Source organism: Microtus oregoni, unplaced genomic scaffold (genome assembly GCF_018167655.1).
Source record: "Microtus oregoni isolate MIOR12 unplaced genomic scaffold, Mior012 000014F_ref0000157, whole genome shotgun sequence".
Classification (NCBI taxonomy): Eukaryota; Metazoa; Chordata; class Mammalia; order Rodentia; family Cricetidae; genus Microtus; species Microtus oregoni.
In genome coordinates this window covers 1552970-1570403 of record NW_024543073.1, presented here as the reverse complement: position 1 = coordinate 1570403, position 17434 = coordinate 1552970, and positions in this window count along the sequence as shown.

Below are 17434 nucleotides of genomic sequence, written 5' to 3'. Positions count from 1 at the left end.
AGTGCTGAAATAAAAGGCATTGGTCACCATGCCCAGTTTATAACTCTGTTTAATTATATAGGAACCAAGACTGAAACAGATGGCTCCAAAGTTATAATATTGTGCACAGAACTGAGCAGGGGTGGGGGTGAGAACGTCTCCCTAGACCGTTATGTTGCCTCCCTTCTCACTTTCAATGGACTCTTCCATAGTCCAAAGTATGAAACAATTAACACCTGCCATCCTTACCACACATCATTATCTCTGATGAGAAACAAACAAATGCTCCCGAAATATCTATTTTAAATTGGTTAAAGTTATAATAAGGGCCTACAGCCCATCATTTAATTATTTGGAGAATAAAATGGAAGAGGAAATAGTTAGGCAATAGTGATCTTCTGTTGGAAGCATTCGGGCGGTGGCATGGTGGGTCCCATGCAGCAGCGGTCCTCAGAATTCTTAATCTTGGCTTTATATCACAAATCATGAAGGGCTTTGAATAAACATCTGGCAATGGTTAAGAGTAATAGCAGTGCATGTTGTGCCTAATATTAAGGCATCCACTCTAGCCTCTAAACAAATGGCTCTTCTCCTTGTCTTCCTATAAGTCAGTCTAGTGTTTCAAGCATAGCAGACTTCCCATGCAGAATAGATGTTTGGGAAAAAGAATTTAATCCATAAAATAATAATAATGACATGTATGCAGCTTTTGTCCATTGTAATCTGCATACATCTTAGTGCTTAAAATTTCAGTGTTTATGGTTCTTTTTTCTTTTTCTTGAACAAACAAGCCATGACAGAGTTGCACATCAGACAATTTTAGAATCAAATGTGATTTTTGGGTTCCATCACTTTTTGCAGGTAAAGAGCTAGATAAGAGAAGCTCTGTTGACTTCCCAGGGACTGTCGTCTCTTTGAAAGTGTTTTTGCCTCGGTTAGATTTTAGGTAAACAAGGGAAGCTAAAGTCTTATGTAATGATTAGTAGCTCATCATAGTGGTAAGAAATGTGGATTTGGAATTTTTTTTTTCTCTTTATGTACCTCAGTTTCCCCAGTTATCCCATACCATAAGGGGATAATCACACCTAATTTTCAGGGATGCATCAATGGTCAAATGAATCTGTATATGTGAAGAATGGAGAAGAGAGTCTGGTGCATGTTAGGTACCATGCAACCATGTGCTGCTATTTCATGCAGAATGATTTATTCTGACTAATTTTCTAGTCTTTGATTTTCTACAATATCTTTAGAAGAGAAACATTTTCTACATGTCACAGTCTAACTGGAAGAATATACAAGAATATGCTAAAGAGAATGTTTAGTTGCTCACAGCACAGGCTATGAAGGCAGATTTGGCTCCATGAATTCTGTACTCTGACCCTCTGACTGATAAACCCCGAGATCAGTTTCCCTGGATCATCCCCATACCCTGTGAATGTATTGTATAATCTGGTATGATTGTACTGCAGTACTAAGAAAGACCACATATATACATCCTTCCTTGCTCACTGCTTCTTTGGCTGTCTTCTTGCTTCTAAACCAAACTAAGGCAAAACGAGCCACAGATAAAGCTTGTAGAGGCAAAGGGTGGTTGAGCACACCGCGATTCTAAAGATCATTCCATCTCATCTCCACTCTTCAAGGCAAGAGGATGAAAACTGGAGCAGCAGCTTATAGAGAGGGAGCACAGAAGCAGAGGCGAATGTATAAGATATAGACTCTGCAAACACTATGGTTAGAAGACATACAGGCTTATTTGAGAAGATGAGGCAGAAGATAAAAGTTCAGCTGATAATAGGATAGTCATTTACATGAGTAGCACTAAACTTGGAAAGCCATGCTGTAAACCTTATCCTACTCCACAGACACCTGGGCTTGGAGTTCCAGGTTAGCTCTCTGAATGAGTTAGCTGTGCATTTAATGTCTCTCTTTAGTAGGATTTTCAAATAGAAAATAAATCAAATGGTAGAATCCCAGGATTGAAGTAGGTTTATTTTCGGTTTCCAGCTGTGATGTTTCTGGATTTCAAAATGACTGCTTTGGTATTTATTTATCCTCTTGGGAAAGAAGGGAAAAAACTCTCTGCTGCATTCCCACTGTCAAGGATATTAGCTGTTACATTTCCTACTGGTTGACCTTATGAAAGAGGACACAGCTTTTGACCAGCTCAGCGTTTCTTTCCCTGGTCTCACTGAGTTACTGTCTAACCCACACTGAATGTTGGACATTTCTTTGCGAGTATTGTAACACAACCCTCACAAAGAGACAAGGAGCTCTGAGTCGTTTGCTTCCAGGGTCCAACTGGCAGATATCTCCATGCATTGTGTTACAATTCCCCCTTGTAGCTTTCTGGACGTTGCCTCATCTGGATTTGGTTTGAAAAGAATCAGTCTGCTCATTTTACCAAAAAAGTAGAAATAATCCAATGTATCATTTTTCATGTAGTCTGTTGGCTACTTTTACAGGAACTGACCCAATACAAAAATTAACCATCGTAGTTTGCATTGATAAATCACAAACGCATGCTTTGGAGAGCTTAGCGAATGACAGAGTTTATGGAAGATGAACAAAGGTTTTTCTTTACTGAAGGAGTAAAGCCAATGTTTCTAGACTCTGACTTTATATCACTCAACCCACCGCCTCACTCTGTTTTTGTCTGTGAATTCCATACAAAGCGTAGCTGAACTCTGGATGTGAAAAAGGGGTTGAGATACAAAGAGACACCCATAAATAAATTCTCTGGTATAGTCCTATGTATCTAAGGTCCTGGCATCAGGCTCACAGAAGAGCCATGTAGGCTGTGATATCTTCACATACATGGATAAGGTGCTAATGCAGAGAAGTCAAGCTCAGAAAGAAGAGATAGCTTTCCAAAAACAGAGACTCCTGGACTAATAAACAACTCAAAAATATTAACTCAGTGGTGCATATTCACAACATGAACCATATATAATGAGAGGAAATGTTGCAATTTTCCAGCAAGCAGACAGAATTTACTTTAGTGATCTGTGACCTCACGGGGTAGCTGGCCTCCACAATGAATACAGCTTACAGGAAATCATAAAGATATTCTAAGCAGAGGAAGAGGTGCACCTTCATGATTGAACATTTTTATTCATTTCCATGAATGCCAAAGGCTTTGAAATTTCTTTCAGACTATAAGTAAGGATTGAAGATATATATTGAAGATATTTTATCAAGCCTTAGAGAAGACCCCTGAAGGTTCTGGCTTTACACAAATGTCTGGTCATACGCAGCATCAGGAAAAGAGAACATGGCTGAAATGCAGTTTATTTAGGCATTTATTTATTTAGGTTTAGAAATTCTCTGGTTTAGCAGAAATTTTGACACACTGGAGAAAGTACCAAAAGGTCCTTCATCTGCACTGTGGGAACCTCGTAGCAGAGCTGACCTCGTAGGCCATCCCTGCAGCATCTGCTCTAGCAGTCACATAGTTCGGCACCTTTCTCCTGTCTGAATCTATGGGGGTTTCTGGGGACCTTTCTCTTGTGCTACCATTGTCCCTGCTCCAATATTTTCCAGGAGAAATCTAAGAAACATTTACAGCTTGGATTTTGAATTTAGTAAATAGGAATGTCGTTTTGGGAATACCCTGGATATTAGCCCAGGTTAATGTTGTCAACCATTGTGAAGCATGTAGAGTCTTTTTTTTTTAATAGTTCATAAATAGCCAAAATCAATTACTTGTTGGTTTTGCGATCTTATCTTCATACTTAGAAATATGCCTAACACAACCATGGTATGACCACTTCACCAGAATGACTCTTCCACAAGAGGGAATTTGGAAACGGCATTTCCCCCAGAGTCATATGAAATACATACATTTTATAGATACTAGATTACTAGTTGTGCTATATTCCCCAGAGAGGTACTGCTGATGTTGACATTTTTGTCTACAATGGGGTGATGGGGGAATTGCTAAAGATAACAATTCTTTTCTATTTTTTATCTGTGAAAAATTGGAGTCAATATCCTTGCCCTGAAACGTGATGTGTGAGTTTTGTGAGCACTCGGTAGAAAAGAGACATCACTTTGGGGGCACTGGCTGACAAAACACAGTTTTTCTTCCTTTTTTTTCTTGGCGTTGTCACTTGGGGAGTCCTATTTCAGAATGCAAGTTGTTTGCCTATGCTTTGGAAGAGAATATTTGCATGTTTCTCATGAGCTAATGGATTCTCTATGGAAGATCTGCAAGTCCCAACCCTTTCCAGGGCTGTAGAAGATACAGGTGTGTCACCCACTCACTGCATGCTGGGACAACTGGCTCTTTTACACACCATTTCAATGTCACAAGTACAAATTTGTGAACAAAAATTGTCATTTCCATTATGGTCTCCTATCCACGAATGGAATCAAAGACGTTGGCAAATTTTGAGAACAATGTAAGCATATTTCACTTCTCAATGGAAGCAGCAGGAAACACATCATTTTTCTAAGTTGTGGTTTTTCAAATGTGGCAGTTGGACCAACAGCACCTGCATTATCTAGGAATATGATTTGAACACAGCTCTTCAGGTGGCATGACATACACACTGGATCAAAAACACAGGGATGTGACCAAGTAGTCCTAGCAAGTCCTTCTCCAAGACGAACATTTGCAAACCACTGGTTCTATTCAAAAATAAAAGTAATTGTATATAACCAATTTTCAAAAAACATCAGTGGCGTAAAGGTTTGTGCAGCACTTTTTTGAGGCCTTTCACAAGAGAGGTGAGTGACTTTACAAAGTCACATTGCTCAAGGTGCCATAGATCAGCTTCATCCATCGATTTTCCTTAAGATATATTTTATAGCTTAACACGCTTTCTCATATTGAAATATGTGTTTCTTAGTTTTAAAATACTTTTATTTTAGGGCCTTTGATTATTTTGTAAAATTGATGATGATAAGCTATGTTATTTAACAATATTTTTTATTTATCATTCATCATATATTCTTTTTTTTATTGAGAAAAGGAGAAAAAAAAAACAAGTTTCCACCTCCTCCCAGCCTCCCATTTCCCTCCTCCTCCTCCCACCCTTCTCCCCCTCCTCCCACCCTTCTCCCCCTCCTCCCACCCTTCTCCCCCTCCTCCCACCCTTCTCCCCCTCCCCCCACTCCTTTCCCCTTCCCTCTCCAATCCAAAGAGCAGTCAGGGTTTTCTGCCCTGTGGTACGTCCTAGGTCCTCCCCCCTCCATCCATATCTAGGAAGGTGAACATCCAAACTGGCTAGGCTCCCACCAAGCCAGCACATTAAGCAGGATCAAAACCCCGTGCCATTGTCCGTTGCGTCTCATCAGCCCTCATTGTTCGCCATGTTCAGAGAGTCCAGTTTTATCCCATGCTTTTTCAGTCACAGCCAGCTGGCCTTGGTGAGCTCCCAATAGATCAGCTCCACTGTCTCGAAGAAAGTATGGAATATATACACATTAGAGTACTACGCTGCGGTAAAAAACAATGACTTCTCGAATTTTGCATGCAAATAGATGGAAATAGAAAACACTATCCTGAGTGAGGTATCCCAGACCCAAAAAGATGAACAAGGGATGTACTCACTCATAATTGGTTTCTAGCCATAAATAAGGGTCATGGAGTCTACAATAGGTGATTCTAAAGAAGCTAAGTAAGAAGGTGAACCCAAGGAAAAACATAGTTATCCTCTTGGCTAAGGGAAGTAGACCAAATTGCCGGGGAGAAAATTGGGATCTTGGGGGTGGGGTGGGATGTGGGTAAAGGGAGATGGGGAGAGAAAAGTTAGAAGGGAAGGAGGGGGGGCCTTGGGGAAACAGGAGGATTGGGATAAGGGAAGGTTGGACAGGGGAGCACGGAACCACAATTCTTAGTTAAGGGAGCCACTTTAGGGTTTGCAAGAGATCTGACCCTAGAGGGGCACCCAGGTGCCTAAGCCGAGGTCCCCAATTAGTTCCTGGGGCAGCAGAGGATAGGGAACCTGAAATGACCATATCCTAGAGAAATAATGACGAATATCTTGCTTATCATCATAGAACCTTCATCTGGTGATGGATGGAGAAAGAGACAGAGACCCACACTGGAGCACTGGACTGAGCTCCCAAGGTCCCAATGAGGAGCAAAAGGAGGGAGAACATGAGCAAAGAAGTCGGGACCACGAGGGGTGCATCATATATTCTTTAATTATGTTTAAAGGTTTGTGGATTATCAGGTCCATGGGAGTAAGATACATTGTTGAAAAGGACTCATGAAAAACTCCAATTAGTTTAGGAAATACAGGAGGTAGCCAAGATCACTATATTGGCCTCAGAAAACAGCTAGATTCTAGCTATTTGAGGATGTTTTCTTCCAGGACAGTCAGTGGGCAAGCATTTGACTTCCAGGGAAGGATCCTACCACCTAAATCACTGCTATAGCTTAAGAAGAAATAAGAGACTGTTATATCTGCTTCATATTTTTAAACAAAAGAAACCTACCCCTGTAGACATGTGAGAAATTCTTTTCTATTGCTCTGAGATTTTCCTTTTCCCCTTTTGTGCTTTATCAGAAGGAAATTTTATCTTCATCTTCATAGGGACATAGTCTGTACTCTTTTATTAAGTACACATGTATTCAAAAAGCAGTGGAGTTTTATGTTTTAAAAAGTATTCAATGAATGCTACATTATAGGCAATACCCTGCACTTAACTCTAATGTATTATACCTTATCTTCCATGATATATGCAGACCTAACCCACTTATTTGTACTTCTGACTAATAGTCTGTATTGTCAATATACTACAATTTATTGAAACTTTTCTCTATAAGAGGAAGAATGTTTTTAACTATAGTCCATTTTTCAATACACACATACTGCACAAACATGTGCCCTAAGGATTATGGATAGTCTATTTCTGAGTTACATCTTTTCTGATTTTTCTAATTGTTTTTTTTTTAAAGACATATTGCTGTTGCCTAGTCTTTCATGGTAGTTTGATGGCAATTGGTTTTTATAAGCTCTTGGGAGGGGTGTGGCACTATTAGGAGCTGTGGCTTTGTGGGAATAGGCATCTCCTTGTTGGAGAAAGTGTGTCACTGTGGGGACTTTGAAGTTTCCTGTGCTCAAGATACTGCCCAGTGTCACAATCTGTTTCCTGTTGCCTCATGATCAAGTTGTAGCCAACACCATGTCTGCCTGCATTCAGTCATTCTCCCAGCCACGCTGACAATGGACTAAACCTCTGAAACTGTACTCCACCACCCCAATGAAATTTTCATTTAGAAGAGTTTTGCTGAAGAGTTTCTGTGGTCATGTTGTTCCTTCACAGCCATAGGAACCATCACTAAGACAGAAGTTGCTATTAGGGTTTTGGGCATTGCTGTGACAGGCCAGATCATGATTTATTTGGGGATTTGGGTTAGAAAAGCAGTGTAATAAATGCTTTAAGTACTGCTTAATTGGCCATACTAGTAGGAACATGGAAGACAGGGGTGATAAAAATTATTTGAACTTGGGGGGAGCATGCGGGGGCTCACTCACTCAAGAGGTTTTAGAAAAGAATTTTAGTATGTTGTTTAGAAATTGTTCTTGTGATATTATGGTGAAGAAGGTGGCTGCTTTTTGCCCTTGTTTGAAAAGTCTCCCTGAGGCTAAAGTGAGGAGTTTTGGGTTAATTCTGTTGGCAGAGGAAATCTCATATAAATTCTGTCATGTGGTTATTAGTGATAACACTAATGAAGGTTTATAATTGGGACTGGAGAGATGGCTCAGTGGTTAAGAGCACTGACTGCTCTTCCAGAGGACCCAGGTTCAATTCCCAGCACCCACATGGCTGCTGACAACTGTCTAACTACACTTCCAGGGGATCTGATACTTACACACCAATGCACAGGAAATAAAAGTTAAATAAATTGTAAAAAGAAACAAAATTTAAAAAGAGATTTATAATGGAAAAGGAGCAAGCTGAGCAAGAAAACGTGTTTGAGGAGAAAATGAGCACCAGAAGGTGGAGTGGAGCTGAGTCCAGAGTGCAAGCAGATGAGCGAATTAAGAAATGGAATAAAGAGAGTGGTTACCTCGGGGCAAGATCCCATCCAGCTAAGTTTTCAACAGGTAAAAAGGAACTTAAAAAGAAGCTTAGAATTGGGTGTGGTGGTGTACAGGTGTACACCTGCCTTTAATGCCCATACTTGGAAAGCAGAGGCTGGCAAATCTCTTGAGTTGGAGGCCAGCCTGAGTAGGAGAACCAAACTTAGACAGTGAAGGAGAGAAAGCTGGTGTAGATGTAATTGAGAATGGGTCCTTGTTCCAGTCCCAGCAAGCAGCAGATCTTGGCAGCTTTGGCTACACTGTTCTGGCTTTAGAGTTAAGTATAGAAGAAACGGGTTATGGAATTTGCCTCCATGCCCAAAGGAAAGCCACTGAGGTCAGGCATGTGTCAGGGGTGTCCCTAAATGGAGACCCAGAGAGGTCATTTCATGAAATTGAAGCCTGGATGGCCTTGGAGATCCCAAAATGTTAAAGATGCCAGAGTCATGGTGCTATTCTTTTTTAAACCCCTAATGATGATAAACTGGTCCCACAAGTGTTAGTGGCGGGTGACCCGAGGCCTTGTTGGGTCCTCCGGGCCTCAGTGAGTCCCTTGAGGCCTTGATGGGTCACTTTGGTGGGTGGGAGACAGCAGCTGGTGAGAGACAGGCAGCTATAACATGCAGAAAGGCATGTTTATTTAGTGAGTTATGGAGGGGGAAGATAAAGGGGAAGATGAGGAGAGAGAGGGGGGAGGGGAGAAAGAGAGAGAGAAAGCAGAAGTTACCTCTTCAGAAGAGAGTCAAAAAGAGAGAGAGCAGGTTGGAGGAGGTGGGATACCTGCTTCCCTATGCAGAACGGGAGGGGTTGATAGAGGACAGAGCTTGTCTCTTAAAGGGACAGTGTATCAGGTGAAAGACCAGTCCAACAGAATACTTGTTGAGGAAAGTTACTAACATGGTGTGGAATCACCACAAGAGAAGGGAGTGTGCTGCAGTCAACCAAGCTGAACAGAGTTGGGTATCTGAAGAGTGTTTTGACGTCAAATGTAGAGATGCAGAGTTTGGAGTTTATCTAGCTGGTTTTTGGTTTTATTTTGGTCCAGTATTTCCTCACTGTTTCCTTCTCTGTGTTTTAGAATGGTAATTTATATCCTGTCCCATTATATGTTGGAAGTATGTGACCTGTTTTTTAATTTTTATTTTATAGGAGATTACATTTAAGAAATTGCATGAATTTCAGAAGAAATTTTGAACTTTGGACTTTTTACCATTGTTGAGACTATGAATTTGGGCACTTTTGAAGTTGGACGAAATGCATTTTGCATTATGATATTGTTAAAATCTTATGGGAGCCAGGGAGTGCAATGCAGTCGTTTGAATGTAATTGAATCCTATTAAGTGAGGAGCTCTTGAGTTAGGATTCTGGTTCCCAATGCCAAGAGAGAATAAATTTTTGATTTTTAAAGCTGCTGTTGTTTTTGGTGATTTGATACAGTAACAACAAGCAATAAACACATTCAAAGAATATACTTAAGGACAAGAATATCACAAAATGAGAATATCCTTGCCCTGAGACCTACAGAGAGAATATTCGAAAGTTTCTTGGGTTCATTTACTTTTAGAATAGTGATTGAACAACCAAGAGGAAGACAACTTAATTGAAAATAGAGAAGGGATTTTGAGAAGTATTTTTCTATGTAAATTAACTCAAGTAGACAAAAGCACATGAAAAGAATGCCTCTTGTTTCCAGACATCAGAGAAAACTACATCAAAACCACCGTGGGATGCCACTTTACTCCCAGTCAGATGGACACAAAAACATAAGAAGAAATTCATTAGAAAATAAGTTTGGAAAATATGGGAAGAAGTTTGAAATCTCATTTATGGCTGGTAGGAATATAAAATGGTTCTCTTGCCATGGAAACCAGTTTGGTAATTCCTCAAAAAGTTAAGCACAGAAATAACACACAACCCAGCCATTCTACTACTAGGAATATTACTTTAAAGAACTGAAAATATGCTCACAGAAAAATTGGATCGTGGTTGTTTGTACAGTACTTTCCCAATAGCCAAGAAATGAGAGATACAAATGCATTTGCAATGATGAATGGATAATATGTGATCTCTGTTTTAAAGAGAGTTATCAGAATGTTTTTCAGATACAGAAAAGAATAAAGTCTTGACTCATACTACAAAATGCATGTATACTAGTATACTAGAGTCAGAAACTAGAAGCAAAATTCAATAAAGTACACGGAACTCTATTTATTCAAAATACCCATAGTTGGTATGTTCATAGGAATAGGAAATAGATTTGTGGGGACCAGGTGAAAAAGAGAAGGGGAAGTGGGGATGATTGCTTGAGGAAGATGAGGTTTCTGTTAAGGGTAATGCGATGTTCTATGGGAGAGTACAATATTAAACAATGCTATTGAGTTGTCATTGTTTAATAATAAATTTTATAAATATTATACCATAGAAAATATATAGTCAGTTAGCCTCCCAAAGTATGAAAATATGTTTTATTTAAGATTATATTTATTTTGATTTGAGATAATATAAATTCACATGCAGTTGTGACATACAGTACCTGTGTCTTTAATGTCCTCTGCATTTCTTTTCATGACTCTTCTATACCTTTTTTTCCAAGGTAGTACAAGCATAGAATTCCTTCTCATTGGTAGTTAATATAAGACTGCCTAATTGGGTATTCTGTAACTTAGATTTCCTGCCCCTCAAACTGGGAAAAATACAGTATGTTGTCCTTGGTTACTCATTAGCTCATTAAAGGAGAGTGACCTTTCTACTTATTTTATCATTAATGGGAGACAAAGGGAACAAGCACAGATAAGGATGGAAATTAAGTATATGAATAGTTCCTACAGCAGTATCTTTCTACATGTTAACTACATGTGTCATATTTGTTAGGTTTCTGTGAGCAGCCTATACCAAGACACTAAAAGAATACATTGAAAAGAAAACTGAGACATAACTTGGCCCATTATACATGACTTTTAGTATGCATGTATACAAACTCTCTCTCTCTCTCTCTCTCCCTCCCTCTCTTTCTCTCTCTCTCTTTCTCTCTCTCTCTCTCTCTCTCTCTCTCTCTCTCTCTCTTTCTCTCAGATAATTAAACTTACGGGATTCTGATTACACTGATGATCTCTAATTGTACCATAAGTAGATGAGAATCACTGGTTCTTATCCTTCCTAATGTTGTGACCCTTTAACATAGTTCTTTATATTGTGGTGACTCCCAGCCATAAAAGTATTTTCATTGCTACTTTATAACTATAATTTTGCTACTGTTATAAATCATAATATAAATATCTGATATGCAAGATATCTGACATGTGACACCTGTGAAAGAGTCATTTGACCCCCATAGGAGTCATGGTCCACAGGTTGAGAACCTATTCCTAGGTAGTAGCTCAATAGAAATAATAGCTAGGAATAAGTCACAGGCATAGCTGCAGGTTTGTTCATCAACCAAGGGAAGTTTGGAGCAGTCAGAGACACTCAATGAAGCTACAAGCGACCTCAAATATATAATTCAAAGCTTAGACTTTATGTGACTAGCTTGGTCAAAATGTCCGCTCTTCCCATTCAACTCTTTCTTTCTCATTCACTTCCCATTGAATCATTTCCTGTAGTATTTCCTTTGAAAAGACCAACCACATTACAAACTTTTCATTTATTTATTTGACAATGTCTGGGTTTCTTTTAAAAAGTCAGAGCTATTATCGTCCATTTTACAAATGAAAATTTGGAGTCACAAATTGGCTAAATACATTTCTCTGGCAGGAAAACTCATAAAAGCTACCAACAAAGAGTGCCCCAGTCAATGAAATGACATGACTCAAGGGGAAAATAACTCCTCTAAAATCTGTTATTAACTGACAAAATAGGAAATGCCAAAGCTGACATAACTAATCACTCCGTTTTCTCAGACCAGCAGACTCTTTGGTAGGAAGGTTTGGCATGACTTGTGCCCAGGGTGTTTATGTCGAACTGGGTATGGATTTGTTGTTCTTCTCCTGGTGGTGACACTTGATCCATGTCTTTAAGGTGGAATTCATATTCTTTAGAATCTCAGTGGGCAGAAAGAAGCTCCTTCTATCTATTTCATCTTTAACTAAGTTTTTCAAAGGGGTCGTTATATGCTTCTTGTCCGTACATTTACTGAGGTTAATTATTGGTGGAGTCTGGGGAATATGCGTGGGCTAATCTCTGAACATATTTGGATTTTTCTTGTGTCTATCCTTATGTTTATCTTGCTCATTGTTATGTTTTCAGTCTTTCAAATGCATCCAGGAGATGGTGAAGTCTATACGTCTTTGTTTCTTAAGCTCCACACCTCCTAGTCTTCAGAACTTGCATTTGGACAGCTTCAGCACCTTAATTGATGTTGAGAACCTATTTGTGGTCTTCAAGGCTGGATGGAGTATAAGTAGCTGAGGTAAGCCCTGAGGACAATGCATGGCCATATTACAAACCTAGGGGAAACCCTGGTCACCGGACTCATGCCAACCACCCTGATTTACAGTACATTACACACTATCATATATTGTAACTGGTAGGACTTCAAGACTCTTAGAGGTATGCACATCATTTTCTCTGGATTTCTTTCCTTGAATTTATTCTACTGCTAATGTTTAATCTGCATTCCTTCAATTTAGTAATCTGTAACCATAAATGCAAGCATTTTCTGAGTCCTATGATCTAGTCCATGAATGATTAAGCTAAGGATGATCTCAAGAACCACTCATATATAACATATATCTTGTTTCATTGAAGCTACAGCTTATTTAGCTTCTATTTATTTTCTCCCCTTCTCCTGCTGCTGTAGAGAAAGGTAATTTCTATTTCATTATTTCTTAAAATATTTAAATTATGTATTCAAAGTTTCTTTCTGATTTAAAAAAGCATGAGCAAAACATTTACCTCCTGTAAACCCTTCAGTTATTCTTCCATGGTGGCCCATGGTGTAGCCAGCTAGCACCTGGTCACAGTTTTAACTCCAGTAGTCCTCCACACTCACCCAACCAGTCCTGCAAGGGATTTTTCCAAAAAGGGAATTTACATTTATTTATGGCACACTTCCATATGGTGCTATAATTCAGTGGAGGGGGCTTAAATACCTGCATTGTCTGACCTAGCTTTTAAGGCTATGTGGTGAAAAATAGTGATGCTTAATATTAATTGTTATTTAGTTATCTTTTTGTGAGAGTCTCATTTTGTCGTACAAGGTGTCCTGAGATTCAGTATGTTGCTTGAGAGATAAATCTATGGTTTCACGAAGAAGAAAAGATATAGCGACAATTCCAGGAAGCATCACTGCTATTTAAATTTAGAGTGTGAAGAAGAGAAATAATTTATAGTATTTTTATATAAACACAACTTTTCTCCAATTATCATAGCCCCTTACTAAGGATAGCAGTTGTGATATTGCTTCTTCAACATGACTAATCAGTAATTTTGGGGTGTTGTTCTGTTGCCCTTATTTTTCTTCTAGAAGAAGTGATTTCAGTTCCAAGTTTTCTTTTTTATGTGGGCCTGCACGTGACTATGAGTGTGTATGTGTGTGAATGTAAAATGGGATCTTCAAATTTCACCTCGTTCATTAGTTTATGAGATGCGGTTTAATTACCAAAATGGGCTCCCAAGTTTTATTAGTTTTAAAAGCTAGAATACAAGGTAATGTGTTCATTATGACACCTTTATACTTACTTTTTTTTCTTCATCTGTTCCTCTCATTTCACTTTTCCCTAGCAGTTGTCTCCCCCCCCCCCCCACTTTCCAGTAGAGCCCATTCTGCTTCCTGCTCTACTTTTGCCATTCCTTCTCTTTACCTCCTCCTCCTTCCTCTAAAATCTCTTCTGATCTGGGTCCCTTCTGAATTTCATGACCTATGCCAATCTAACTATATCATGTACTTCTATCTATCAATCTATCTATCTATCTGTCTATCTATCTATCTATCTATCCATTCATCCATCTATCTATCTATCTATCCATCATCTATCTATCACCTATCATTTATGTATGTATATATGTATGTATGTATGTATCTATCTATATATCTATCTCTAAACATACATACACATTCATGCACATGGAAAGAAATAACTAAAAATAAGTCTTCAATTAAAAATGATGTCATTGTGGATCTTATCAATTTGATAAGGTTGATTTCATAGACATAAATACACACAAATGCACAAGTAAGTAAACATAACATTAATATTAACTTACAGCCAGGAATTCTACATTGTATAGATATTTGGTAGAGGTGTTGTAGAACCTCTGCTCTTCCAACTGCATTTGAACATCCAGTTACTTGTAAATAATCAGCGAAGACATACCTATCATTGGAAACATAGCTGAGAATTTTGGGTTTCACTTTGCATCTAATAAATTAATAACATCAAAGAAATCACAAATAATTTTCTGGCAGCTCAATTTCTACCTCCTCTTGCTGGGCAAAATTCTATCTCAGCAAATTATATATTACATTCATCAATGTTTTTCAAATAAACCATCTTGACATGCTAAATTATTTTTCAGTCATTCAGTCATTAATTTTGTTAACCAATATACCTTTTTTGAGAATCTATTATGAGTCAATCACCTCCATAGAAATTTCATAAATGGTAGTTTTCTCTGGCCTTATTATACTTTTTTCTTCCAGAATTAAAAGCAGTTGAGGGTATAGTTGGACCTGCTGAGCTTATCATTTCAGGGTACTTTATTGATACCATCTGGTTTATGCAAGATGTGTCTAAGAGTACTCTGACCCTTCCAAACTGATGAAGAGATTTCAATATTAAATTACAAACACCAACATCTTTTAATTTTTCAGGAGGAACTAAACATGGGGAGATCTTTGTAATGCAGCCAGCCTAGATGACCCAAGTGAAGCATTACAACAGAATATGTTTGTAGGAAACAGCGTGAGTCAAATCTTCATACTGATTGACGCTGCTCCTGTAAACCACAGTTAACAAAGAATGGACTTTCAATCAGGTCTTAGGTGATGGCACACTCTGTTTTTAACCTTAAATTACCCTATTGGTTTACCTCTGGATAAGTAAACTTATATAAGATACAGTAGGATAAATATAATTTGCATTCACTTTAAGAGGGTGCTCAGGAGACTAAAACAGAAGGAAATGTCATGTTAGTTTCTCTGTGATTTATCGAATTCATTTATATGTCCAGGATTGTAGGCATGAATTACTGAACCAGAAACCAGAATTTCCATAGTTACAGTAGCCCTCAGGCTGTGGCAATGACTGCCTCTGAATTCATATGTTAGGATTTCCAAGTTTCACACTGCAGCTGAGCTGTGGTTTGTTTTGTAGAGGCCAGGGATTCTGTCCTGCTGAGACACTTTTGGTAAGGACTGGTGTTAAGCCGTACTTACTCCAACTCTAAAGTCATCGACCCATTCAGAGTGTGGGATTATTATAACAGACACTATACTGACCATGCACTAGCATCTCTAGGAGTCTCATTCATTAGAATATCCCCCCTGGTTAATGTTAATGATTGTAGATGTGAGATGGGCGTCTTCTTCACTCTCATGTCCTTCATTTGCCATTTCTCTGCAGCAAGTCTCTGCAGGTTAGCTGTTAGCGCTTCTTGTCTCAGGAGTCAGAGGAACTAGGTCAAGGTCCTCTGGCTCCTGCTGACACTGCTTGGCTACTTCCTTCCACTCTATCAGAGTATTACAATGACAAACTTCCCTCAGCTCCATTATCTCAAGTTTCAATGCTGCATTATGTGTTCTGTTAGGAAGGCTTGATTATTTTTTTCCTTCTGTAAATCCCTTCTCTATGTGTCAACCAAACTTCTTAGACCAACATAAATCTTGTAACCTTTAATCTTTAGGATAAAAATACGAACACTAAGATTAATAATATCCGAAATGAAAAATTTAAACATAGGTTTAATAAAAACATAGCAATTCAAACCCTCTCCAGTTGGTTGTTTACATGCTCTGCTGGTCCTACCATGAACTCCTGAAACTGGTGTTGCAGAACCAGCCACTCAGTGTGGTAAATCAACAGCTTGTAATGATGAATAAGGAACTCATGGGGGCTCAGAGTGAAATACAGCTGCTTCTTAACGTTGCCTTGATTTCTGGAGATGGCAAATGGTGGTGACCGCTGCTAAGGGGCATGAATAGGCAGACTACAGTAGATTTTACCTTTGCTTCCTTGAGTTCTGTTTGAAGTCTTCTCATATCTATAACAGTCTGCATTTTTCCTTTGAGGAACACTGTTAGCCATCAATCAGAACCATTTACTATGTGCCAGTTGAATGTCAAAGCCCAAATCGTAGGGCCATAGCTATGTGATACCACACTGTGATCACGTGGTCCTGCCTGTGTGGACTATAATCCCCTTCTGTATTATTGTACTGTCCTTGGACTTAGTATTATGAATCTTAAACACTATTACTGTTTCTAGTGTGGCTTGCACTTTCTCAAATAGAAAGTTTTCCACTTTTCTCCCCATTTAAGTGCTATTGAAGCATCTGTCATTCACATATTTCTCTGTTCTGATTTTGATTTACTCATGTTGCCAATGTTTTCTGGTTACCATCCCATGTACCAGCCTGTTCACTGGTGCATAAACATTTGTATGAGACGGAAAAGTTGAAGCAGTATAAATTTAGTCCATAATTTTTCCCCAATGTGACTTGCGCGTCACTGTCCTCCTTCAACGCAGGTTATTCATTGGCTTACGACCTGCCTTTTTATGGCTCCCAGGCAGGTTTAATACCTGTGATTAACTGAATTTTCCAGATTGCCATCTGCATTTAATCACAAGTTATTACCCATTTCCTAGGCTGGTCAGTGTAACATTTCAATCACTCCTTCCTTCTTTCTCCACTCATGTAGTAAAAGACTCAAAGTCATCTATACTTTCTTTCACGTTATAGAGTTGCCCTTAGGTACTATTTAAGAAAATTATATTTCTTTTGAAGTAGCCACAGGAAGCACAGGCTTAGTGTATATAAACAGAAGGGAGAGGGCTGGCGGATTGCTTGGGAAGCTATTGTTGATTTACTGAGCACTCTTATAGCTACACAGAAAAATTTGCCTCAGAGAAAAACCAAAGGCTATATTGAACCCCAGAATCCACATGGCTTCTCTATACCCACACGTGAGTCATAGAGCAAAGCGTCTCTTAACTTCACACTAGCCTATTTGGGGAGGGGGAGGGTAGAGCCTAACAAATTCATGAAAATTCACGTACAGTCCCCATTTTACTGTGAACGATCCTAGTTTAGCTTTCCAAACTCTGTGACTTCTTAGTTATACATTATGATGAGTAAAAAGAAAAAAAGATTAACAATTTGTCAGTCCCCCTCATTTGGTTCATTACAAACTATTCTTCTACACTGCTCTAAGTTCTCCATAAACCAACCTTCCATAAAAGACCAGGTTAAGGAAGAAGAGT